This window comes from Cherax quadricarinatus, chromosome 43 (assembly GCF_038502225.1).
Source record: "Cherax quadricarinatus isolate ZL_2023a chromosome 43, ASM3850222v1, whole genome shotgun sequence".
NCBI lineage: Eukaryota > Metazoa > Arthropoda > Malacostraca > Decapoda > Parastacidae > Cherax > Cherax quadricarinatus.
The window spans coordinates 19713184-19739917 of NC_091334.1; the positions used below are offsets into that span (position 1 = coordinate 19713184).

At 46.7% G+C, this 26734-nt stretch overlaps 1 long non-coding RNA gene across 1 annotated transcript in view; it reads left to right on the forward strand.

The window, feature by feature from the left end:
• The window catches only part of LOC138853924 (uncharacterized), a 217418-nt gene that overhangs the window by 147587 nt on the left and 43097 nt on the right, over positions 1-26734 (forward strand). The window lies entirely within an intron of this gene.

A 26734-nucleotide genomic window follows, 5' to 3' on the forward strand; every position in this document is an offset into this window, starting at 1 on the left:
CACTGGTAATATGTTATAAAAGTGATATATATCCCTGCTAGTTGTCACTGCTCCAGCAGCTTCCTGTCCCTCATGCTACGTCACAGTACAGTGCAGGATTTTCCTTGCGTCATACTGGCGTAAAAAATCATGACTGCAAACACTGGATGTAATGTAAGGGTATAACCTTCTATACTTCTAGTATAACTGGTATATGGCAGTTCTAAGACATAATTTAACTGTTAGGGCAATATCAGTATGTCTCTCTCATATATATTCATCTCTATATGTATAATGTCGAGCCTAAAAAACTACTTTTTTCAGAATAATAATCTTTTTTTTTTATTGATAATGATTTTAAGATTTTTACTTTTGGACCAAACCTAACTTAGAAACCTCACCTAACCTAACTTAGAAACCTCACCTAACCTAACTTAGAAACCTCACCTAACCTAACTTAGAAACCTCACCTAACCTAACTTAGAAACCTCACCTAACCTAACTTAGAAACCTTACCTAACCTAACTTAGAAACCTTACCTAACCTAACTTAGAAACCTTACCTAACCTAACTTAGAAACCTCACCTAACCTAACTTAGAAACCTTACCTAACCTTAGAAACCTTACCTAACCTAACTTAGAAACCTCACCTAACCTAACTTAGAAACCTCACCTAACCTAACTTAGAAACCTCACCTAACCTAACTTAGAAACCTCACCTAACCTAACTTAGAAACCTCACCTAACCTAACTTAGAAACCTCACCTAACCTAACTTAGAAACCTCACCTAACCTAACTTAGAAACCTTACCTAACCTAACTTAGAAACCTCACCTAACCTAACTTAGAAACCTCACCTAACCTAACTTAGAAACCTCACCTAACTTAACTTAGAAACCTTACCTAACCTAACTTAGAAACCTTACCTAACCTAACTTAGAAACCTTACCGAACCTAACTTAGAAACCTTACCTAACCTAACTTAGAAACCTTACCTAACCTAACTTAGAAACCTTACCTAACCTAACTTAGAAACCTTACCTAACCTAACTTAGAAACCTCACCTAACCTAACTTAGAAACCTCACCTAACCTAACTTAGAAACCTTACCTAACCTAACTTAGAAACCTCACCTAACCTAACTTAGAAACCTCACCTAACCTAACTTAGAAACCTCACCTAACCTAACTTAGGAACCTCACCTCACCTAACTTAGAAACCTCACCTCACCTAACTTAGAAACCTCACCTCAACTAACTTAGAAACCTCACCTCACCTAACTTAGAAACCTCACCTCACCTAACTTAGAAACCTCACCTAACCTAACTTAGAAACCTCACCTCACCTAACTTAGAAACCTCACCTAACCTAACTTAGAAGCCTCACCTAACCTAACTTAGAAACCTCACCTAACTTAGAAACCTCACCTAACTTAGAAACCTCACCTAACTTAGAAACCTCACCTAACTTAGAAACCTCACCTAAACAAACTTAGAAACCTCACCTAAACAAACTTAGAAACCTCACCTAACCTAACTTAGAAACCTCACCTAACCTAACTTAGAAACCTCACCTAACTTAACTTAGAAACCTCACCTAACCTAACTTAGAAACCTCACCTAACCTAACTTAGAAACCTCACCTAACCTAACTTAGAAACCTCACCTAACCTAACTTAAACTAGCGTAATTTTTTTTAGCTAAATTCTGCTATGTATAGAGTATGGAGGAGGTGAATGTATTCAGATATTTGGGAGTGGACGTATCAGCAGATGGGTCTATGAAGGATGAGGTGAATCATAGAATTGATGAGGGGGAAAGAGGTGAGTGGTGCACTGAGGAGTCTGTGGAGACAAAAAATATTATCCATAAAAAAACCATACCACGGGCGGGGATAGAACCCGCGATCAGAACCGGGGATAGAACCCGCGTTAGCCAGTAACATTATCCATGGAAGCAAAGAGGGGAATGTGTGAGAGTATAGTGGTATCAACGATCTTATGTGAGTGTGAAGCATGGGTGGTGAATGTTGCAACGAGGAGAAGGCTGGAGGCAGTGGAGATGTCGTGTCTGAGGGCAGTGTGTGGTGTGAATATAATGCAGATAATCTGTACCTTGAAGATTAGGAGGAGGTGTGGGGTTTCCAAAAGTATTATCCAGAGGACTGAGGAGGGGTTGTTGAAGTGGAGGGGTAGGGGTCGGCCTAGAAAAAGTTGGAGGGAAGGGGGGTAAACGTTGTGTGCGAGAGGCTTGAACCTCCAGCAAGCGTGCGTGAGCGTGTTAGGAGTGAGTAACTTGATGTGTTGTTGGAGTAACACACATGAAAGGAGTCAGGGAAACCGGTTAGCCGGACTTGAGTCCTGGAGGTGGGAAGTACAGTGCCTGAAACCTCTTCAAGGGGGGCTCCTTGGCGTGGTGAAGAGGCTCTTGGTCTGAGGAATTAGACCTATCGGTCTTCTTCCTCAGACCGAACCTAATTACCCCCCAATCTCCCCTCCCCTATCCCATCCTCCCCATCCTCCCCTTTTTCCTTTCCTCCTCCTCCTCCCCACTCCTCCCTTTTGCCCTTCCTCTTTTTGTCCTTTGGGATTTCTCCCACAGGCACGCTAGTTCCTAGGTAGAGGAAAGGACACCGGGGTCGATCCCATTCCGTTGAGGTTTCTTGGCGGTGGCGTAGTTTGCCGTGGAATCTGGATTGCCTAGGGATGTCCCGATCCCTCTCCGGTATCCCGGAGTAGCTTTGGGTGTCTTTTGGGCGACGGGTGTATCTCTGGAAGCCACCTTTCGGATTCCGGGGGTGGTGGCTGAAGGAGGTATGCTTTGTGGCGGATATCCGGCCGCCCTCTCTTTTGTCCACCGAGGTAGCTCGGCAGATGTGAGGTTGCTATCCCAGATTGCTGGTTTACTGGCATGAAGGGTAGGGTATGGCACGGGTTCCATGCTGCATCTGCGCTACTAGCGGTGTCGAGTCCTCTTGGGCGCGGAGGGAGATTTCTGGCCCTTTCATTCCTCCTAGGAACTATCCCTCCCCGGTCCCCCCTTTTTTTTTCTTTTTTTTTTTATTTTTATTTTCTTTTCTTCTTTCTTTTTTTTTCTTAAAAACAAAAAGAAAGAAGTAACCTAACCATGGCAGCCCTAGTCCATGAACCTTTTACCCCCGGGCCCCTTCTTGATACCGCACCCCGTTCTGACCCCGCCTCGTCTTTGGACCACTCTTCAGACATTCCTCATGCCTCTGTACCTATTGCCGGTGCTGTTTCCTCACCTGCTTCAGGTACTGAGGCCTCGACTGACTCCTTCGATTTATCAGACCTTCGCTCTCCTCTGACTATGCTTCCGGCCTCTCCCTCTACGGTGCGGCAATTTTCAAATCGCCGACCCGTTCCACGTCGGACCAACTCTGGTCCCACGCCTAAACGTCAACGACAATTACCTGCTGATGATACTTCTCCACCTTCACCTTCTCGTTCTTCTCAGAAAAGATCGACACGTCCTTCACTACCTTTCCACGCTCAGTTTCAGACTGAACAGTGGACTAAATTCTTCACTTTACGACCAACTTCCTCTACTGCCTATCTTTCTGACCATAGTATTGGCAAGGCACTCCTACGCCATGTTGGTAAAGATATTTCTTTTCATGCTCTTAAGAGCGGTACGCGCATCATTACCGTACAGAATGCTACCCAGGCTCGTGAGCTCTCTCGTCTTTCCCATATAGATACTGTTCCTGTCACCCTTGAAAAACATCATTCCCTCAATTCTTGTAGTGGTACCGTTATTCTGCCCCATACCATAGTTCAACAAAATTTCCAGACATGTGGCACCGACATTCTAGAACAGCTGGAACTCCAAGATCTCCCAATCCTCAAGGTAGACACTTACGTTCTTCCTGCCCGTGGGCGGAGACGATACCCTAGCAATGTGGCTCGTTTAACTTTTGACAGCCGAGAACTCCCATCCTCAGTTTATATAGCAGGACATCGGTTACAAGTTCGAAAGGTGATCCCTACACCACAACAGTGTAGAAATTGCTGGCGATTTGGCCATCCAGCGAAATATTGCAGATCTATCGCCGAATGCCCAGTCTGTGGTGCCGATGACCATTCTAATACGTCTTGCAATCGATCTCCCTCTTGCCTTAACTGTCATGAGGCTCACCCTTCGTACTCTCGCCGTTGTCAGGTCTATTTAAACGAGCGGGAAATCCGTCACCTCAAAGAGACAGAAGGTCTCCCTTATGCCATGGCAGTTTCTCATCTCCGCCTCCAAGGGAGACTCCCACGTGTTTCTTATTCCCGTGTTTCAAAACGTCCCCCCACTTCTGGTATCCCATCTTCTACACCCACCTCTGTGGTTACCTCTCCCATAATCACTCCTGTATCTAATCCTTTTGCTGTCCTCGGCTCAGACGTCCCTACTTCAACGCCTCAGTCTAATCTCGCTTCTTCGAGTTCTCTCTTACAAGCCTCAGTATCGACGAGACCTCGTACGACACCTCTTCCCAATCGTCCCTCTACTTCTCAAAAGTCAAAAAAAGGTCCGGTAACACCTCCTACCCATCTTCCACCTCCTCATTTTACCCTCCCTGTCTCTGTCCCTAGTTCTTCCCCTCTCACTGGCTCAGTTACAAGTGCAGAGGTTCACCCTCCTCCTCGTAATGTACCTTCCTCCCCTGTTCCCTCCCAAGTTTCTTCCTCTTCTGCCACCTCCCAGGTTCCTGTCTCTTCTGTCCCCTGCCACGCTTCTCCAGTTCCCTCCACCCTTTCGCCCCCCCCTACCTTGGTACAGTCCAATACAGTTCCAATCTTTACTCATCCTCCCCCTACCATTCCCAATATTGTCTCCCATACGACATCTCTGAATTCTGAAACACTTGAAGCAATCTCTGAATATATTGCAGAGACCAAACCATCAATGGACACTGATCCACCTTCCGCTCTTTCTCTCTCCTCTGCTCCATCTGCGCAACTCCTTTCTTCACAGCGCACCGTTCCTTCGCTGCTTGAACATTTTCCACTGCCTCCGCATGTGGACTTTTCTAACCCTCCTAGTCCGTAGGAACCCTTACCTGCGGATTTCAAGTATCTTTATCATTGCCATTCATGGCCTTTTTACAGTGGAATATACGTGGCCTCAGGGGTAATCGGGGTGAGCTTCAGATGTTACTCTCCCAGTTTGCCCCTGTTGGTGTTTGCTTACAGGAACCAAAATTACACTCTGCTGTTATTTCTCACATCTCAGGCTATAATTTATTGTATTCTTCAGATCCTTTTCCTGATGGGACCTTTAATGAAAGTGCCCTTCTTCTCCGCACTGATATTCCGTACCATCAGCTATTTGTTCATACTTCGCTGCATTACACAGCAGCCCGTATCCACTTACATAGGTGGTATACGCTCTGTTCTTTATATCTCTCTCCTTCTCGGGCATTATCTATTCCGGATTTTGCCTTCCTTGTTTCGTCATTACCGCCACCAATTCTGTTACTTGGTGATTTTAATGCCCACCATTTCCTCTGGGGAGGGTCTCACTGTGATTCCCGTGGAATTCAGTTAGAGGCTTTTCTTGCCACCCACCCCCTCCATGTTTTAAATACAGGTACTCACACCCATTTTGATCCTCGGACTCATACTCTCTCTTGCATCGATCTCTCAGTTTGCTCTTCCTCCGCCGCATTAGACTTTACTTGGTCTGTTCTCCCGGACTTACATGACAGTGATCATTTCCCAATCATTCTTACTTCCCCTTCATATTCGCCACCTCTTCGCACCCCACGCTGGCAATTTAATCGGGCAAATTGGAACCTTTACTCACACCTGACTGTTTTTAAAGAGGTTCCTTCTTCGTCCTCCATCGATGAGCTTTTACACCTATTCTCATCCTCCGTTTTCACCGCAGCTTCTCATTCTATACCCCAAACTTCGAGCAGGCATTCTCAGAAATGCGTGCCTTGGTGGTCTCCTGCTTGTGCTCGTGCAGTACGTTTGAAACGCGCTGCATGGGGCAGGTACCGGTACAATAGAACCACAGAGCGACTCCTTGATTTTAAACAGAAGCGTGCGATCGCTCGCCGTGTCATCCGTGACGCTAAACGCACTTGCTGGCGAGATTATGTCTCCACCATCACCTCTGCTTCCTCTATGAGTGCAGTCTGGAAAAAAGTACGAAAACTGAGTGGTAAATATTCTCCTGACCCGGCTCCTGTTCTGCGGGTTGCCGGTGTTGATATAGCAAACCCACTAGATGTTGCCAATGAAATTGGCAATCATCTGGTCCGTATTTCTCAGGGACTCCATCTATGCCCCTCATTTCTTTCCTCAAAGTCTGCCAGAGAGTTAGCACCCTTGGACTTTTCTTCTCTCAGAGAAGAACAGTATAATGTGCCTTTTACACTTCAAGAACTGGAGGCAACACTCTCAGCTTGTCGATCATCGGCAGCTGGGCCCGACGACATTCATATTCGTATGCTACAACATTTACATCAGTCAGCCCTTGCAGTCCTATTACGCCTTTACAATCTTATTTGGTCACAAGGAGTTCTTCCACAGCTGTGGAAATCCGCCATTGTTCTCCCTTTCCGCAAACCAGGCACTACGGGACATGAAACCTCCCACTATCGTCCCATTGCTCTTACCAGTGCAGTTTGCAAAGTAATGGAACGTCTAGTAAATAGACGTTTAGTGTGGTATTTAGAGACACACAACAGTCTCTCCACTCGTCAATATGGCTTTCGTAAGGGACGTTCTACCATAGACCCCTTACTGCGCTTGGATACGTATGTTCGTAATGCCTTTGCGAATAACCACTCAGTTATTGCCATATTTTTTGATCTTGAGAAGGCATATGACACAACTTGGAGGTATAATATTTTAGCCCAAGCCCACTCCTTAGGCCTTCGAGGCAATCTACCATCCTTCCTTAAGAACTTTTTAACTGACAGGCATTTCCGTGTTCGGGTTAATAATGTGCTCTCCCCGGACTTTATCCAAGCTGAAGGTGTCCCCCAGGGATGTGTTCTGAGCACAACACTTTTTCTCCTTGCTATTAATGATTTGGCCTCTAGTCTTCCATCAAATATTTGGTCATCACTCTATGTTGATGACTTCGCTATTGCCTGTGCAGGCGCTGACTGTCACCTCCTTACAGTTTCTCTCCAGCATGCAGTCGACCGTGTTTCCAATTGGGCCACCACACATGGGTTTAAATTTTCCAGCACTAAAACCCACCAAATCACTTTCACTAGACGCTCTGTCATCTCTGATCATCCTTTGTACCTCTATGGCTCACGTATCCCTGAACGTGATACAGTCAAGTTTCTGGGCCTCCTCTTTGATCGTAGGTTATCCTGGAAACCTCACATTACCTCTCTGAAGGCAACTTGTCACAGCCGGCTGAACCTTCTTAAAACCCTTGCTCATCTTTCGTGGGGAGCTGATCGTCGAACCCTCCTTCACCTACATTCCACCCTTATTTTATCGAAACTTGATTATGGTGACCAGATCTATTCAGCGGCATCTCCTGCTACTCTCTCTAGCCTTAACCCCATTCATCACCAAGGATTACGTTTATGCCTTGGTGCTTTTCGCTCTTCCCCTGTCGAAAGCCTCTATGCAGAAGCGAACGTTCCATCCTTATCCGATCGCCGTGATGCCCATTGCCTGCGCTACTATGTACGCTCTCATGATCTCCGCAATCCTTCCATTTATAGAATGGTCACTGATATTAGTAGACATTCTTTATTTGTTCGCCGCCCCTGCTTACTCCGTCCCTTCTCTCTTCGCCTTCATTCGCTCTTGTCTTCTCTTCAACTACCACCTTTCTATGTACATGTAGCATCACACTTTTCCCTACCCCCCTGGGAAGTTCCAGCTGTTCGAGTCTGTTCTTTCTCCCTCCCTTGCTCGAAAGCCCAACTGTCTACGGTCGCTTCCCGCTCTCTTTTTCTTGACCACTTTCACTCTCATTCTCATGCCATTGCTGTGTACACAGATGGCTCTAAGTCTTCTGACGGCGTAGGATTCGCAGCAGTGTTTCCGGACAGCGTCGTACAAGGGCATTTACTATCTTCAGCTAGTATTTTTACTGCTGAATTATATGCCATCCTTACAGCACTTATCCGTATTGCATCTATGCCTGTGTCATCATTTGTGGTTGTCTCAGACTCCCTTAGTGCTTTACAGGCTATACAAAAATTTGATACACCTCACCCCTTAGTCCTCCGTATCCAACTTTGGCTACGCCGCATCTTTACTAAGCATAAAGATATTGTTTTTTGTTGGGTCCCTGGTCATGTTGACGTACAGGGCAATGAACAGGCAGACACTGCTGCGCGGTCAGCAGTACATGACCTACCAGTTTCTTATAGAGGTATTCCATGTACGGACTATTTTGCTGTAATATCTTCCCACCTTCACACCCGTTGGCAACAACGTTGGTCTACTATGCTCGGCAACAAACTTCAGTCTATTAAACCGAGTATAGGTTACTGGCCGTCTTCTTATCACCAGTGTCGAGGTTGGGAGACTACTCTCTCCCGTCTTCGCATTGGCCATACTCGTCTTACTCATGGATATCTCATGGAGAGGCGTCTTGCTCCTCTCTGTGAGAATTGCCAAGCTCCATTATCAGTCAGCCACATTCTGTTGGACTGCCCACTTTATCAACGAGCACGCAGAATTTACCTCTGTCGTCGTCTTCGCCCCGCTGCTCTCTCTTTACCTTCCCTTCTCGCTGATGGACCCACCTTTCATCCGGACTCTCTCATTGACTTTTTGACAACGACTGACTTACTCCACAAATTTTGATACTTTCAGCCCTTTCTACTTGTATCTCTTGCTACCCTCTACCCCCGTACTATCCCCTGCCCCGCTGTTTTCTGTACCCTGCTGATCATCCCCCCTCCCTTCTGCCATCCAATTCCCTTGCTTCCTTCCCTACCCTGCAGCGCTGTATAGCCCTTGTGGCTTAGCGCTTCTTTTTGATTATAATAATAATAATAAACACAACGAAATATTTTTTTTTTCGTTAGGTTCAGAATTATTTTTGCGAAATTAATGCATGTATAAATTTTCGCTTGCCTTATTCGGCAAGAAAAGAGTTGCTATTAAGCCAAAATAGCAAGTTTTACCTGTTCGTCACTACATATATATGTAGTCACTTATATATATACTCTATATATATATATATATATATATATATATATATATATATATATATATATATATATATATATATATATGTAACACCCTGTTATAGTCTCTTCTCATTCGTTTCAGTTTAATATAGGAAAGAGTTGAGGCTTGTATGGTGTCACTTCGTGAGGGAGTGTTCAAAATGGGAATCCCTGCGTCCCATTTCTCTCCTCCGTAACGTTGAATCGCTAACAAATTGCCCACTGAACTGTTTTTCAGGTTCCAGGATGGTGGCAGACACAGAGGAATCCCTTCTGGCAGATCTTGATCAAGGTCACAGACAGGCCATAAGAACTTCCAAATGCGAAATCACAGTCACCTAGCAAGCAGTCGATGTAGTGACATCCTTACTGCTTAGAGCTCCTCTTAAAACTAATGCCTGTGACACAGCTCTCGAAGACAAACTCCATGATTTAAAGAAAACGAAATGACGAATAAGGCAATCTAGGCATCTACAATGCCTTGTACTTTCAATATGCTTGAACCTTCCCAAGCTAACACATATATCAAGATACCGACAGTCTCTCGAAGTCGATATTCACAAAAGTATTCAGTATTCTAAGTTTTCTTTCGTAAGTGTGGGTTCTGGATGAACTGTTCCAGCTACGTTATTGTGACCGTTGTATTCTTTTTGTACTCAATCTTCATCTGGAAGATGGGCAGTGAGACCAACGTATACCTCTAGTCAGACTTGGAGGTAGAGGTGTTTCCAGTGCATCCCAGAGAGCACTTCATCTCTGGTAGCAGTAGCAGCAGCTCCCACAACGCCCCAGTCAACTAACAGAGATTTAAATTTAATATTAGCATAAGCCAGTAAACTCCATGGAGAAGTGGAGAAAAATCCTTCCTCCGTAAGCCATGCGTGTCATAAGAGGCGACTAAAATGCCGGGAGCAAAGGACTAGTAACCCTTTTTCGGGTCACCCAGCCTCGGTGAGGGACTGCCGGCGTGTTGAAAACAAAAATAGTCCAATAAACACTTGTCCATTCATTCATAATTCTGAAATTCCTGAGGCCATGTAGTCCCGAGTCTTATGATGGGAAAATCCCTAAGAGATTTCCTCCAAATTAATAGAGAGGAGAACGTAGTACAAGGCTTGAAAACATATTAATATTATATAATGACAGTCTCTTGCACCTTCCACCAGTTCTTGAATATTTGTATGTACTTACCTATGTGTGGCTCCACTGATCGAGTCAATGTGTGTGTGGGTGGGGGGAGGGGGTAACAAGAATGGATGGGGAATGAAACCTTGGACCACGCTAGTGTCAGGCCCAGGAGTGTGCTTATCATCCACGAAGGATGAGCGACACACCACTGAGCCTGCCATACACATGAACCAATGTTCGAGACGCCGCCCTCTGTCCTGTTTTTGACAAACACTGCGACACTGAACACTCATGAACGAAGACAATAGTTCAGCTCATCAACATTGACCATGATGAGAGTATCTTTGCCGGAGTTGTAACTCACTCAGTGTAACAGATCATCTGGACCAGGAGGTCTGGGTGTGGATAACTGGTCCACATTGCACTCCATATTTCCCCCACCCCAAGTCTGTTAAGGACAGAGAGTTGAGAGGGGCAGTTCTGAAGGACAACTCTTGAAAGAGTGCAAGCGAGCTGCGGCAGATTCTGCCTGTGGCAATGCGGATAGGCAAAAACTTTAATTTTCTAGACATCCCAGCTGCAGTTCTTTTGTGCCCTACACCTCTTTTGTGTGCCACAGAGCTTTTGTGTGCATAAAACAATAGTTGTTCAAGGTCTCAGTTTTGTCAGCCTTAACAGTGAGAGCTGCCGATGCTTCTGTAGTGAATTATTGAAAACACACACTATGCCACTTACGTCTAGGCTACTTTCCAGGATTTGACGCACCTTTTCCGTGCCTTTTCCATGAAGTGTTGACGCTGACACAACCAGCGTTTAAATAAAAATGATGTTAGCGGATGATATCCTAGCAGTGTGTTATTTTGGATCTTGTTGCTACTGTGAGTTTTTTACACCAGGCTTCACGAAGATTGTTTTGATGAGAGGGAAATAAGCACAAATGAATCCATGTCCTCGCCTTCATAATATTGCTTGTAAACTGCTGTAACAGCATTAACTTTGGCCTGATGAACCATTATACCAGCGTCACGAGATAAACACTGTTAGCCTTTTTGTACTTGTGAAAATATCCTGCCAGCTAGGAAGTGATCAGCTAATCAATCCAATGAAGTTATGGATATACACCAGAGGATGTTTCTCTGGTGTATATTTAGGTTATGTACAGTAATCGTAGCAGATACATACTAGGAGAAACGTAATAAGAGAAAGAGCAAGAATAAGTACGTTCACTGGCAATATCTCGTATACTCAACAGACAAAACTTTGTGTGTGTGTTAATTATCCTGGAGCTGGTGATAAGGGTGACTTCCAGACCTGGGTGCAGGTATCACGCCAACTAGCCTGGAGCTAGTGAGAGAGTCCGACTTCCAGACTTGAGTACAGATATCACAACTAGCCTGGATCTAGTGAGAGAATCTGACTTCCAGACCTGGGTACAGGTATCACGTCAACTAGCCTTGAGTTCAGCTTCTCGCTCTGATTCTTTGACGTTCACAACTGCCAGTTTATCCTCGATATAAGCGATAGCACCGACACCCATGTTGGCAATAAGGTTGATTATGCATGGTGTGCAGGCTGTGTGGCTGTGTGATGCATACTGAATTTAAGCGAAGTATTTACTGCGCACCACAGTCACCAGACTGGAAATGTAGCTTTAGTTACTAAGGGAATCTTGTTGCTATTGTTCATCTACAAAATAGACAGAGACATCTTTGGAAGCTGAGCGATTATATTTCTGAGTTTCTACTTGGTGTTTCTGGATAACCGCCAGAGATCATTATTGCTGTATTGTCAGTGTTGTATGTCGACTTTCAGGACGACAACCACACACTGGTGGTCGTCTGAGAGAGCGCCTTGCCACTGTCACCATGATTGAAGTTGCAAGTGCTGTTTTGTCTCCCATCCTAATGTAACCTTATCAGAGTGAAGGTAGTTGATGGACTGGCCAAGAGGTCCTGCATCTGGCCATGCATAACACATATATCATTCTCCTGAATAACCTTGACAGCGGTTGTGATATTCCTCTTCAAACTTCAACTTTGTCAGTCATCACTGCCGTGGGTCGCTCCTTGTAAATCTGAACATTTTTACCGACCCGTGGGCTTCTGCTGAGCCAATAACCTCTGTTGTATCTTAACTGAATCATCAAAAACTGTTTTTCTTTTCATAGACCAAACCATCGGGTGATTTTTGAAATATGCAGCGAGACTGAGACCAGTCCACAGTACCTCTTTCTCAGCGTGAACTTGGCATCATTCCAGGACTCAGCATGTGAAGGGGCACGTAACTTCCCCCGTCTTCTAATAACATTAGGGGACGGGGGAACTTACGTGCCTCTTAATGTGTTATGAGGAACATTGATCTACAGCTTCATTTAGGTGCGCAGAGCTTTGCTCTGTGCTGGTGGAAATGCCGCAGCTTAGTGAAAATTCCATTTCTGTTGTGTATGGGCTGGGTCATCCTGAGAGATGGTAATTACCAAGTGACAGTAATTCCAGCTTCACTGCAGCCTAACCTTTGAAGCTGCTCTAGTCTACCTACCTGGAGTTTACCTGGAGGGTATTCTGGGGGTCAACGCCCCCGCGGTCTGGTCCGCGACCAGGCCTCCTGGTAGATCAGGGCCTGATCAACCAGGCTGTTACTGATGGCTGCACGTAGTCCAATGTACGAACCACAGCCCGGCTGATCCGGCACCGACTTTAAAGTATCTGTAAAGCTTTCTCTTGAAGGCAGCCAGGGGCCTATTGGTAATTCCCCTTATGCTTAGTGGGAGGCTGTTGAAAAGTCTTGGTCCCCGGACACTTATTTTGTTTTCTCTTAGTATACCAGTGGCGCCCCTACTTTTCATTGGATGTATTTTGCATCGCCTGCCCAATCTTTTGCTTTCGTAGGGAGTGATTTCTGTATGCAAATTAGGGACTATTCCTTCTAGGATTTTTCAAGTGTAGATTATGATGTATATCGCCTGCGTTTCAGTGAGTACAAGTCAAGTGCTTCCAAGTGCTCTCAGTAGTTAAGATGTTTAACGCAACTCTATATTAACTTCATCGTCCTACTGAAGTCTCCCAACTTAGGCTGACACAGCCTGTGTTCCCAGTGTGTAACTGTCATATAGAGTTGAGTATCAGCACAGTGCTGGTGTGTCCCCTCCCTTCCCGAGTACTACCCGTGGTATGAGTAAGCTTTCACCAGAAACTGTTTAGCGATCATGTCCGTCCACGTCCCTCACCACTACCGTCCGTTACGATGTATCGCGAAAAATAAAAAAACTTGCTTAGTCAGCAGTTCATATTCTTTTAGTGCACCATTATTCAGACATCTGCTGCAGATACATTTGTACTGACTTGGCGTACGGTAAACGTCCTGCTGCATATAAAGACCGACACATTTGACGCACGTAATACTAAGTGCATATATTCCAGTCTCCTCTCAGTTCCCAGTTTTCATCTGGGGAGACTTGCTCATAGTACTTCTGTCGGAGTCTCAGCGGATAACTTAGATCTTTCTTGTGGTGGGTGATGGATGTTATCTTATGAAGCTTTACGAGACTTGACTCTTGAGGAGCTCTTGCACGTGAGACACAGCACGGAGATTGTGACTGCTGAGGAGCTCTTGCACGTGAGAGAGCATGGAGTTTGTGACTGCTGAGGAGCTCTTGCACGTGAGAGAGCATGGAGATTGTGACTGTTGAGGAGCTCTTGCACGTGAGAGACAGCATGGAGATTGTGACTGTTGAGGAGCTCTTGCACGTGAGAGACAGCATGGAGATTGTGACTGTTGAGGAGCTCTTGCACGTGAGAGACAGCATGGAGATTGTGACTGTTGAGGAGCTCGTGCACGTGAGAGACAGCATGGAGATTGTGACTGTTGAGGAGCTCGTGCACGTGAGAGACAGCATGGAGATTGTGACTGCTGAGGAGCTCGTGCACGTGAGAGACAGCATGGAGATTGTGACTGTTGAGGAGCTCGTGCACGTGAGAGACAGCATGGAGATTGTGACTGTTGAGGAGCTCTTGCACGTGAGAGACAGCATGGAGAGAGACTCGGGAGTACACTGCGTTCTTACATGTTTTGTAACAACTGTGAGGGTAGAACTGCCTGTGTAAGGAAAGATGCTGTGCTGGTGTTAGTGCACACTATGTGAGGGGCTGGTGTTAGTGCACACTATGTGAGGGGCTGGTGTTAGTGCAGACTGAGAGGTGCTGGTGTTAGTGCAGTGCAGACTGTGTGAGGGGCTGGTGTTAGTGCAGACTATGTGAGGGGCTGGTGTTAGTGCAGACTGAGAGGTGCTGGTGTTAGTGCAGTGCAGACTGTGAGAGGTGCTGGTGTTAGTGCAGACTATGTGAGGGGCTGGTGTTAGTGCAGACTGAGAGGTGCTGGTGTTAGTGCAGTGCAGACTGTGAGAGGTGCTGGTGTTAGTGCAGACTATGTGAGGGGCTGGTGTTAGTGCAGACTGAGAGGTGCTGGTGTTAGTGCAGTGCAGACTGTGAGAGGTGCTGGTGTTAGTGCAGACTGTGAGAGGTGCTGGTGTTAGTGCAGACTATGTAAGGCTGGGTGGTAGAGGGACAGAGGGATAAGCACGACCAGACATCACGTGGCTTACAGATAACTAGGCATCATTTGTAGCCCAGAGTTCTTCTAGTACGTTACTATTCATTTTGCTACCATTCATCATCCCCTCCCTCCCTCTCTCTCTCTCTTTTCCCCGACGCTGGGGAAGGGAGGGACATCTCTGGTAGGGGCGCCACACTACCAAAAGTGTCCCACACTGCCAACAGTATCCCACACTCCCAGTAGTGCCTCACACTCTTCCCACAGACTTCTGGCCTCACCAAGAACCCATTATATTTTTCGAAATAAATGGATATGGATTGTGGAATGTAACAGACTTTAAAAGATTTTTACTTGCATGATTGATGCAAAATAAGAGAGAATTTGTCAGGGCAGTAGCAAGTTGATAACGAGAGTGTAAAGTTGATAATGTCACAAATGGAATCTTGAAACTGCAGACCAAACAGTTCTAGAGGTTTGTGCGCGGAACGAGAGACATTGTTCCCATGGAGGACCTAAGACCCAAAGTGGCCGAAGGATTGATAGGGATTAGAACATAAGAAAGAAGGAACACTGCAACAGGCCTACTGACCCATGCAGAGCAGGTCCATGTTCTCTCCCCGGATTAGACCAATGACCCACCCCCCGGATTAGCCAAATGACCCACCCAGTATGATCATCTCCACTCAAGGATTGGGCAGGATGATTGGTGTGAGGATGATGGAATATACTGAAGAGGGAATACAGTTACAGAGAGAGGTGTTACCATGAAGGTCATGATAGCACCCATTTGAGTAACCATGACGGTCATGATGATACCCAGCATGATGTAATACCACTCATTATCCTTCACTCTCCTCACTCACCATGTCATCATCTTCCAATGACCGAAGATCATCAGCACACAGTATAAGTGCTGCTGCAACTTACTTCCATTGATTTACACACAGATTTACACAGTCATCATTTACGATAATTTACGGAGATACTAAATGATCCTCAATGCACTTGTTCCTGTCGCTTCGTATTTACAATTTAATTTAGAAACACAATTTGAGTTTAGATTGTGTGCAGCGAGAATGTAGGAGCAGGGACGCAGCTCACCTTGCATGACAAACAATAAGAATGCAGAGGGACGCAGCTCACCTTGCATGACAAACAATAAGAATGCAGAGGGACGCAGCTCACCTTGCATGACAAACAATAAGAATGCAGAGGGACGCAGCTCACCTTGCATGACAAACAATAAGAATGTAGGGGGACACAGCTCACCTTGCATGACATACAATAAGAATGTAGGGGGACACAGCTCACCTTGCATGACAAACAATAAGAATGTAGGGGGACACAGCTCACCTTGCATGACAAACAATAAGAATGTAGGGGGACACAGCTCACCTTGCATGACAAACAATAAGAATGCAGAGGGAAACAGCTCACCTTGCATGACAAACAATAAGAATGCAGAGGGAAACAGCTCACCTTGCATGACAAACAATAAGAATGCAGAGGGAAACAGCTCACCTTGCATGACAAACAATAAGAATGTAGGGGGACACAGCTCACCTTGCATGACAAACAATAAGAATGCAGAGGGAAACAGCTCACCTTGCATGACAAACAATAAGAATGCAGAGGGACACAGCTCACCTTGCATGACAAACAATAAGAATGTAGGGGGACACAGCTCACCTTGCATGACAAACAATAAGAATGTAGGGGCACACAGCTCACCTTGCATGACAAACAATAAGAATGTAGGGGGACACAGCTCACCTTGCATGACAAACAATAAGAATGTAGGGGCACACAGCTCACCTTGCATGACAAACAATAAGAATGTAGGGGCACACAGCTCACCTTGCATGACAAACAATAAGAATGTAGGGGGACACAGCTCACCTTGCACAACAAACAACAAAAACAGTTCCTTTACAAACAAGTGTTGTTTGTTTTGCTCTTATGTCCCCTCCTCCTCCTCCTCCACTCTGTTAGTCTTAGAGAAACATTAACAAGAACTATGTTTGTTTTGTTGTGAGTTCTTTCTCGTGTGTTTGCGGACGTGCTATTGTTTCGCCTTGCTTGCTTGTGTTTTCTCTGGTCTGTTTGTGTGATTTGTGTTCCTGTGGGAGTTTCGTCTTGTATGTTGGCGCGATTTAAAGGTGATTTGTGTGTGTGTGTTTGGAGGTGTTTTGTGTGTTGTTGTTGTTGTTGTTGTGTGTGATTGTAGGTAAAGATATTTTTCCTACTAATAAGGCCAATAAGCAGAGAGAATATGCCACCTGTTGACACCCAATGGCAGTGCCATGTGTGGTGCCATGTGTGGTGCCATGTGTGGTGCCATGTGTGGTGCCATGTGTGGTGCCATGTGTGGTACCATATGTGGTGCCATGTGTGGTACCATATGTGGTGCCATATGTGGTGCCATGTGTGGTGCCATGTGTGGTGCTATTTGTAGTGCCTTATGTGATGCTATGTGTGATGCCATGTGTGGTGCCATGTGTGGTGCCATATGTGGTGCCATGTGTGGTGCCATGTGGTGTCATGTGAGGTGCCATGTGTGGTGCCATGTGTAGTGCCTTATGTGATGCTATGTGTGATGCCATGTGTGGTGCCATGTGTGGTACCATATGTGGTGCCATATGTGGTGCCATGTGTGGTGCCATGTGAGGTGCCATGTGTGGTGCCATGTGTAGTGCCTTATGTGGTGCCATGTGTGGTGCCATGTGTAGTGCCTTATGTGATGCTATGTGTGATGCCATGTGTGGTGCCATGTGTGGTACCATATGTGGTGCCATGTGTAGTGCCTTATGTGATGCCATGTGTGGTTCCATGTGTGGTGCCATGTGTAGTGCCTTATGTGATGCCATGTGTGGTGCTATGTTTGGTGCCGTATGTGGTGCCATGTGTAGCGCCTTATGTGATGCTATGTGTGGTGCCATGTGTAGTGCCTTATGTGATGCCATGTGTGGTGCCATGTGTAGTGCCTTATGTGGTGCCATGTGTAGTGCTTTATGTGGTGCCATGTGTGGTGTCATATGTGGTGCCTTATGTGATGCCATGTGTGATGCCATGTGTAGTGCCTTATGTGATGCCATGTGTGGTGCCTTGTGTGGTGCCATATGTGGTGCCATGTGTGGTATCATATGGTGCCATGTGTGGTGCCATATGTGGTGCCATGTGTGGTGCCTTATGTGGTGCCATATTTGGTGTCATGTGTGGTGCCGTATGTGGTGCCATGTGTGGTGCCATGTGTGGTGCCGTATGTGGTGCAATGTGTGGTGCCATGTGTAGTTCCTTATGTGATGCTGTGTGTGATGCCATGTGTGGTACCATACGTGTCATATGTGGTGCCATGTGTAGTGCCTTATATGATGCCATGTGTGATGCCATGTGTGGTGCCATGCGTGGTGCCTTATGTGATGCCATATGTGGTGCCATGTGTAGTGCCTTATGTGATGCCATGTTTGGTGCCGTATGTGGTGCCATGTGTAGCGCCTTATATGATGCCATGTGTGATGCCATGTGTGGTGCCATGCGTGGTGCCTTATGTGATGCCATGTGTGGTGCCATGTGTAGTGCCTTATGTGGTGCCATGTGTAGTGCTTTATGTGGTGCCATGTGTGGTGTCATATGTGGTGCCTTATGTGATGCCATGTGTAGTGCCTTATGTGATGCCATGTGTGGTGCCTTATGTGGTGACATGTGTGGTGTCATATATGGTGCCATGTGTGGTGCCATATGTGGTGCCATGTGTGGTGCCTTATGTGGTGCCATATTTGGTGCCATGTGTGGTACCGTATGTGGTGCCATGTGTGGTGCCATGTGTAGTGCATTATGTGGCGCCATGTGTAGTGCCTTATGTGGTGCCATGTGTGGTGCCGTATATGGTGTCATGTGTGGTGCCATGTATGGTGCCGTATGTGTCATGTGTAGTACCGTATGTGGTGCCATGTGTGGTGCCATGTGTGGTGCCGTATGTGGCGCCATGTGTGGTGCCATATATGGTGCCATGTGTGGTGCCATATGTTGTGCCATATGTGGTGCCATGTGTGGTGCCGTATGTGGTGCCATGTGTGGTGCCGTATGTGGTGCCATGTGAGGTGCCATGTGTGGTGCCGTATGTGGTGCCATGTGTGGTGGTAATCAGTCCCTGGGCCTGGACTCCGGACTGAGGGACTGATCACCTCAAACTCCTGATCTTCACCATTCTTCTTCGTACAGGACTGATGAAGTCACTGTGTGGCGAAACGTTTCCTCAGTAAAGATGCCAAGTGTTGCACATGTACTCACCTAATTGTGGTTGCAGGGGTCGAGACACAGCTCCTGCCAAACTGATCTCTGATACATCCTGCTGTGTTAGTAAGCAGATTTTGCAATTTATGGAGAACGTCTCTCGGGATCGGCTTCAAACCTTGAGTGGTGAATGGTGTTTGTTTTCGTCAGTGCTCGGCTTTTGTAGTGCCTAGTTTAGCCCCTTGTATTCACTGTTTTTGGTGATCAAGTGGTAGCTCCTGGGCCCTCACTACTTCTGAACTGTATTGACTGGCAATACTGCTTGCTGTTTTCCCCGTGTCTTTTGTCGTACCTACTCTTGAAGCTGTGCATTCGTGTACCTGTTGGATTCACACACACACACACACACACACACACACACACACACACACACACACACACACACACACACACACACACACACACACACACACACACACACACACACACACACACACACACACACACACACACACACAGAACACACACACACAGAACACACACACACACACACACACACACACACACACACACACACACACACACACACACACACACACACACACACACACACTTCCCAGAAACACTTGAAGATGGAATCTAGTGTAATTTAATAATATAATTAGAAAGGTAATCGGTTAATTAGCGGGGAGGTTACGTGAGGGATTTAAACCATGACAGTGATGTCATGTTAAGTGATGGGGAGGTGCGGGGAGGTGCGGGGAGGTGCGGGGAGGTGCGGGGAGGTGCGGGAAGGAGCGGGGAGGAGCAGGGAGGTGCGGGGAGGAGCGGGAAGGTGCGGGGAGGAGCGGGGAGTAGCAGGGAGGTAAGGAAAGTGGAGGAGGGAGGAAGATAGGATAGGAGGGAGGTTTGAACAAACAGAGAGAAAGAAGATGACGGGTGATAAGTAAGGTGGAAATACTAGAGGAATGAAGGTAGACGAATGGAAGATATGATATGAACGACTAGAGGAAAGAACAGGAGGAATAGAGGAAAGAAACGAGTGACACTAGAAGATTGGCGAGAAGGGAGTGTAGGAAAGGGGAAGGAATTAGCAAAGACATAATGATGGATAAATATATATAAGGTTGGATGAAGGATAGAAAGAATAGAAGCGAGGACGGTGGGATGAATCTCTGTCTCTCTTTTATCCCTTTCAGTATTGTTTCCCATCTCTGTTCCTCGTCCTCAAGCGTAACACTTAGTAACAGTGACACCAGCACTGCTGAAGTCTTCCAGCTCAGACTGACACTGCTGAAGTCTTCCAGCTCAGACTGACACTGCTGAAGTCTTCCAGCTCAGACTGACACTGGTGAAGTCTTCCAGCTCAGACTGACACTGCTGAAGTCTTCCAGCTCAGACTGACACTGCTGAAGTCTTCCAGCTCAGACTGACACTGGTGAAGTCTTCCAGCTCAGACTGACACTGCTGAAGTCTTCCAGCTCAGACTGACACTGGAAGTCTTCCAGAGACTGACACTGCTGAAGTCTTCCAGCTCAGACTGACACTGCTGAAGTCTTCCAGCTCAGACTGACACTGCTGAAGTCTTCCAGCTCAGACTGACACTGCTGAAGTCTTCCAGCTCAGACTGACACTGCTGAAGTCTTCCAGCTCAGACTGACACTGCTGAAGTCTTCCAGCTCAGACTGACACTGCTGAAGTCTTCCAGCTCAGACTGACACTGCTGAAGTCTTCCAGCTCAGACTGACACTGGTGAAGTCTTCCAGCTCAGACTGACACTGGTGAAGTCTTCCAGCTCAGACTGACACTGGTGAAGTCTTCCAGCTCAGACTGACACTGCTGAAGTCTTCCAGCTCAGACTGACACTGCTGAAGTCTTCCAGCTCAGACTGACACTGCTGAAGTCTTCCAGCTCAGACTGACACTGCTGAAGTCTTCCAGCTCAGACTGACACTGCTGAAGTCTTCCAGCTCAGACTGACACTGCTGAAGTCTTCCAGCTCAGACTGACACTGCTGAAGTCTTCCAGCTCAGACTGACACTGCTGAAGTCTTCCAGGTCAGACTGACACTGGTGAAGTCTTCCAGCTCAGACTGACACTACTGAAGTCTTCCAGGTCAGACTGACACTGGTGAAGTCTTCCAGCTCAGACTGACACTGCTGAAGTCTTCCAGCTCAGACTGACACTGCTGAAGTCTTCCAGCTCAGACTGACACTGCTGAAGTCTTCCAGCTCAGACTGACACTGCTGAAGTCTTCCAGCTCAGACTGACACTGCTGAAGTCTTCCAGCTCAGACTGACACTGCTGAAGTCTTCCTAGCTCAGACTGACACTGCTGAAGTCTTCCAGCTCAGACTGACACTGCTGAAGTCTTCCAGCTCAGACTGACACTGGTGAAGTCTTCCAGCTCAGACTGACACTGGTGAAGTCTTCCAGCTCAGACTGACACTGCTGAAGTCTTCCAGCTCAGACTGACACTGGTGAAGTCTTCCAGCTCAGACTGACACTGGTGAAGTCTTCCAGCTCAGACTGACACTGCTGAAGTCTTCCAGCTCAGACTGACACTGCTGAAGTCTTCCAGCTCAGACTGACACTGGTGAAGTCTTCCAGCTCAGACTGACACTGCTGAAGTCTTCCAGCTCAGACTGACACTGGTGAAGTCTTCCAGCTCAGACTGACACTGCTGAAGTCTTCCAGCTCAGACTGACACTGGTGAAGTCTTCCAGCTCAGACTGACACTGGTGAAGTCTTCCAGCTCAGACTGACACTGCTGAAGTCTTCCAGCTCAGACTGACACTGCTGAAGTCTTCCAGCTCAGACTGACACTGGTGAAGTCTTCCAGCTCAGACTGACACTGGTGAAGTCTTCCAGCTCAGACTGACACTGCTGAAGTCTTCCAGCTCAGACTGACACTACTGAAGTCTTCCAGTTCAGACTGACACTTCTGAAGTCTTCCAACTCAGACTGACACTACTGAAGTCTTCCAGTTCAGACTGACACTTCTGAAGTCTTCCAGTTCAGACTGACACTACTGAAGTCTTCCAGCTCAGACTGACACTGCTGAAGTCTTTCAGCTCAGACTGACACTGCTGAAGTCTTCCAGCTCAGACTGACACTACTGAAGTCTTCCAGAAGTCTTCCAGCAGACTGATACTGCTGAAGTCTTCCAGGTCTGACACTGGAAGTGAACTGTGCTGAAGTCTTCAGCTCAGACTGACACTGCTGAAGTCTTCCAGCTCAGACTGACACTGCTGAAGTCTTCCAGCTCAGACTGACACTGCTGAAGTCTTCCAGCTCAGACTGACACTGCTGAAGTCTTCCAGCTCAGACTGACACTGCTGAAGTCTTCCAGCTCAGACTGACACTGCTGAAGTCTTCCAGCTCAGACTGACACTGCTGAAGTCTTCCAGCTCAGACTGACACTGCTGAAGTCTTTCAGTTCAGCTCAGACTGACACTGGTGAAGTCTTCCAGCTCAGACTGACACTGCTGAAGTCTGCCAGCTCAGACTGACACTACTGAAGTCTTCCAGCTCAGACTGACACTGGTGAGACTGACACTACTGAAGTCTTTCAGTTCAGACTGACACTACTGAAGTCTGCCAGCTCAGACTGACTACTGAAGTCTTCCAGTTCAGACTGACAGAAGTCTTCCAACTCAGACACACTACTGAAGTCTTCCAGTTCTGACACTTCTGAAGTCTGAGACTGACACTACTGAAGTCTTCCAGCTCAGACTGACACTGCTGAAGTCTTTCAGCTCAGACTGACACTGCTGAAGTCTTCCAGCTCAGACTGACACTGCTGAAGTCTTCCAGCTCAGACTGACACTGCTGAAGTCTTCCAGCTCAGACTGACACTGCTGAAGTCTTCCAGCTCAGACTGACACTACTGAAGTCTTCCAGCTCAGACTGACACTACTGAAGTCTTCCAGCTCAGACTGACACTGGTGAAGTCTTCCAGCTCAGACTGACACTGCTGAAGTCTGCCAGCTCAGACTGACACTACTGAAGTCTTCCAGCTCAGACTGACACTGGTGAAGTCTTCCAGCTCAGACTGACACTGCTGAAGTCTTCCAGCTCAGACTGACACTACTGAAGTCTTCCAGGTCAGACTGACACTACTGAAGTCTTCCAGCTCAGACTGACACTACTGAAGTCTTCCAGCTCATACTGACACTACTAAAGTCTTCCAGGTCAGACTGACACTGGTGAAGTCTTCCAGGTCAGACTCTCACTACTGAAGTCTTCCAGGTCAGACTGACACTGGTGAAGTCTTCCAGGTCAGACTGACACTACTGAAGTCTCCCAGCTGAGGCTGACATTACTGACGTCTGCCAGCTCAGACTGACACTACTGAAGTCTCCCAGCTGAGGCTGACACTACTGAAGTCTCCCAGCTGAGGCTGACACTACTGAAGTCTGCCAGCTCAGACTGACACTACTGAAGTCTGCCAGCTCAGACTGACACTACTGACGTCTGCCAGCTCAGACTGACACTACTGACGTCTGCCAGCTCAGACTGACACTACTGACGTCTGCCAGCTCAGACTGACACTACTGACGTCTGCCAGCTCAGACTGACACTACTGACGTCTGCCAGCTCAGACTGACACTACTGAAGTCTTCCAGCTCAGACTGACACTGGTGAAGTCTTCCAGCTCAGACTGACACTGCTGAAGTCTCCCAGCTCAGACTGACACTGCTGAAGTCTCCCAGCTCAGACTGACACTACTGAAGTCTTCCAGCTCAGACTGACACTACTGAAGTCTGCCAGCTCAGACTGACACTACTGAAGTCTCCCAGCTGAGGCTGACACTACTGAAGTCTCCCAGCTGAGGCTGACACTACTGACGTCTGCCAGCTCAGACTGACACTACTGAAGTCTCCCAGCTGAGGCTGACACTACTGAAGTCTCCCAGCTGAGGCTGACACTACTGAAGTCTGCCAGCTCAGACTGACACTACAGAAGTCTGCCAGCTCAGACTGACACTACTGACGTCTGCCAGCTCAGACTGACACTACTGACGTCTGCCAGCTCAGACTGACACTACTGACGTCTGCCAGCTCAGACTGACACTACTGACGTCTGCCAGCTCAGACTGACACTACTGACGTCTGCCAGCTCAGACTGACACTACTGACGTCTGCCAGCTCAGACTGACAAACTTGTGTTCCCACTATCATACAGAACAGTGTAGCAGTACACTGCTGGTGTTCCCACTATCATACAGAACAGTGTAGCAGTACACTGCTGGTGTTCCCACTATCATACAGAACAGTGTAGCAGTACACTGCTGGTGTTCCCACTATCATACAGAACAGTGTAGCAGTACACTGCTGGTGTTCCCACTATCATACAGAACAGTGTAGCAACACACTGCTGGTGTTCCCACTATCATACAGAACAGTGTAGCAACACACTGCTGGTGTTCCCACTATCATACAGAACAGTGTAGCAACACACTGCTGGTGTTCCCACTATCATACAGAACAGTGTAGCAACACACTGCTGGTGTTCCCACTATCATACAGAACAGTGTAGCAACACACTGCTGGTGTTCCCACTATCATACAGAACAGTGTAGCAACACACTGCTGGTGTTCCCACTATCATACAGAACAGTGTAGCAGTACACTGCTGGTGTTCCCACTGTGTAACTATCATACAGAACAGTGTAGCAGTACACTGCTGGTGTTCCCACAATGTAACTATCATACAGAACAGTGTAGCAACACACTGCTGGTGTTCCCACAATGTAACTATCATACAGAACAGTGTAGCAACACACTGCTGGTGTTCCCACAATGTAACTATCATACAGAACAGTGTAGCAACACACTGCTGGTGTTCCCACAATGTAACTATCATACAGAACAGTGTAGCAACACACTGCTGGTGTTCCCACAATGTAACTATCATACAGAACAGTGTAGCAACACACTGCTGGTGTTCCCACTATGTAACTATCATACAGAACAGTGTAGCAAGACACTGCTGGTGTTCCCACAATGTAACTATCATACAGAACAGTGTAGCAACACACTGCTGGTGTTCCCACAATGTAACTATCATACAGAACAGTGTAGCAACACACTGCTGGTGTTCCCACAATGTAACTATCATACAGAACAGTGTAGCAACACACTGCTGGTGTTCCCACAATGTAACTATCATACAGAACAGTGTAGCAACACACTGCTGGTGTTCCCACAATGTAACTATCATACAGAACAGTGTAGCAACACACTGCTGGTGTTCCTACAATGTAACTATCATACAGAACAGTGTAGCAACACACTGCTGGTGTTCCCACAATGTAACTATCATACAGAACAGTGTAGCAACACACTGCTGGTGTTCCCACAATGTAACTATCATACAGAACAGTGTAGCAACACACTGCTGGTGTTCCCACAATGTAACTATCATACAGAACAGTGTAGCAACACACTGCTGGTGTTCCCACAATGTAACTATCATACAGAACAGTGTAGCAACACACTGCTGGTGTTCCCACTATCATACAGTAGCACACACTGCTGGTGTTCCCACAATGTAACTATCATACAGAACAGTGTAGCAACACACTGCTGGTGTCCCCACAATGTAACTCTCATACAGAACAGTGTAGCAACACACTGCTGGTGTTCCCACAATGTAACTATCACACAGAACAGTGTAGCAACACACTGCTGGTGTTCCCACAATGTAACTATCATACAGAACAGTGTAGCAACACACTGCTGGTGTTCCCACAATGTAACTATCATACAGAACAGTGTAGCAACACACTGCTGGTGTTCCCACAATGTAACTATCATACAGAACAGTGTAGCAACACACTGCTGGTGTTCCCACAATGTAACTATCATACAGAACAGTGTAGCAACACACTGCTGGTGTTCCCACAATGTAACTATCATACAGAACAGTGTAGCAACACACTGCTGGTGTTCCCACAATGTAACTATCATACAGAACAGTGTAGCAACACACTGCTGGTGTTCCCACAATGTAACTATCATACAGAACAGTGTAGCAACACACTGCTGGTGTTCCCACAATGTAACTATCATACAGAACAGTGTAGCAACACACTGCTGGTGTTCCCACAATGTAACTATCATACAGAACAGTGTAGCAACACACTGCTGGTGTTCCCACAATGTAACTATCATACAGAACAGTGTAGCAACACACTGCTGGTGTTCCCACAATGTAACTATCATACAGAACAGTGTAGCAACACACTGCTGGTGTTCCCACAATGTAACTATCATACAGAACAGTGTAGCAACACACTGCTGGTGTTCCCACAATGTAACTATCATACAGAACAGTGTAGCAACACACTGCTGGTGTTCCCACAATGTAACTATCATACAGAACAGTGTAGCAACACACTGCTGGTGTTCCCACAATGTAACTATCATACAGAACAGTGTAGCAACACACTGCTGGTGTTCCCACAATGTAACTATCATACAGAACAGTGTAGCAACACACTGCTGGTGTTCCCACAATGTAACTATCATACAGAACAGTGTAGCAACACACTGCTGGTGTTCCCACTATCATGTGTAGCAACACACTGCTGGTGTTCCCACAATGTAACTATCATACAGAACAGTGTAGCAACACACTGCTGGTGTTCCCACAATGTAACTATCATAC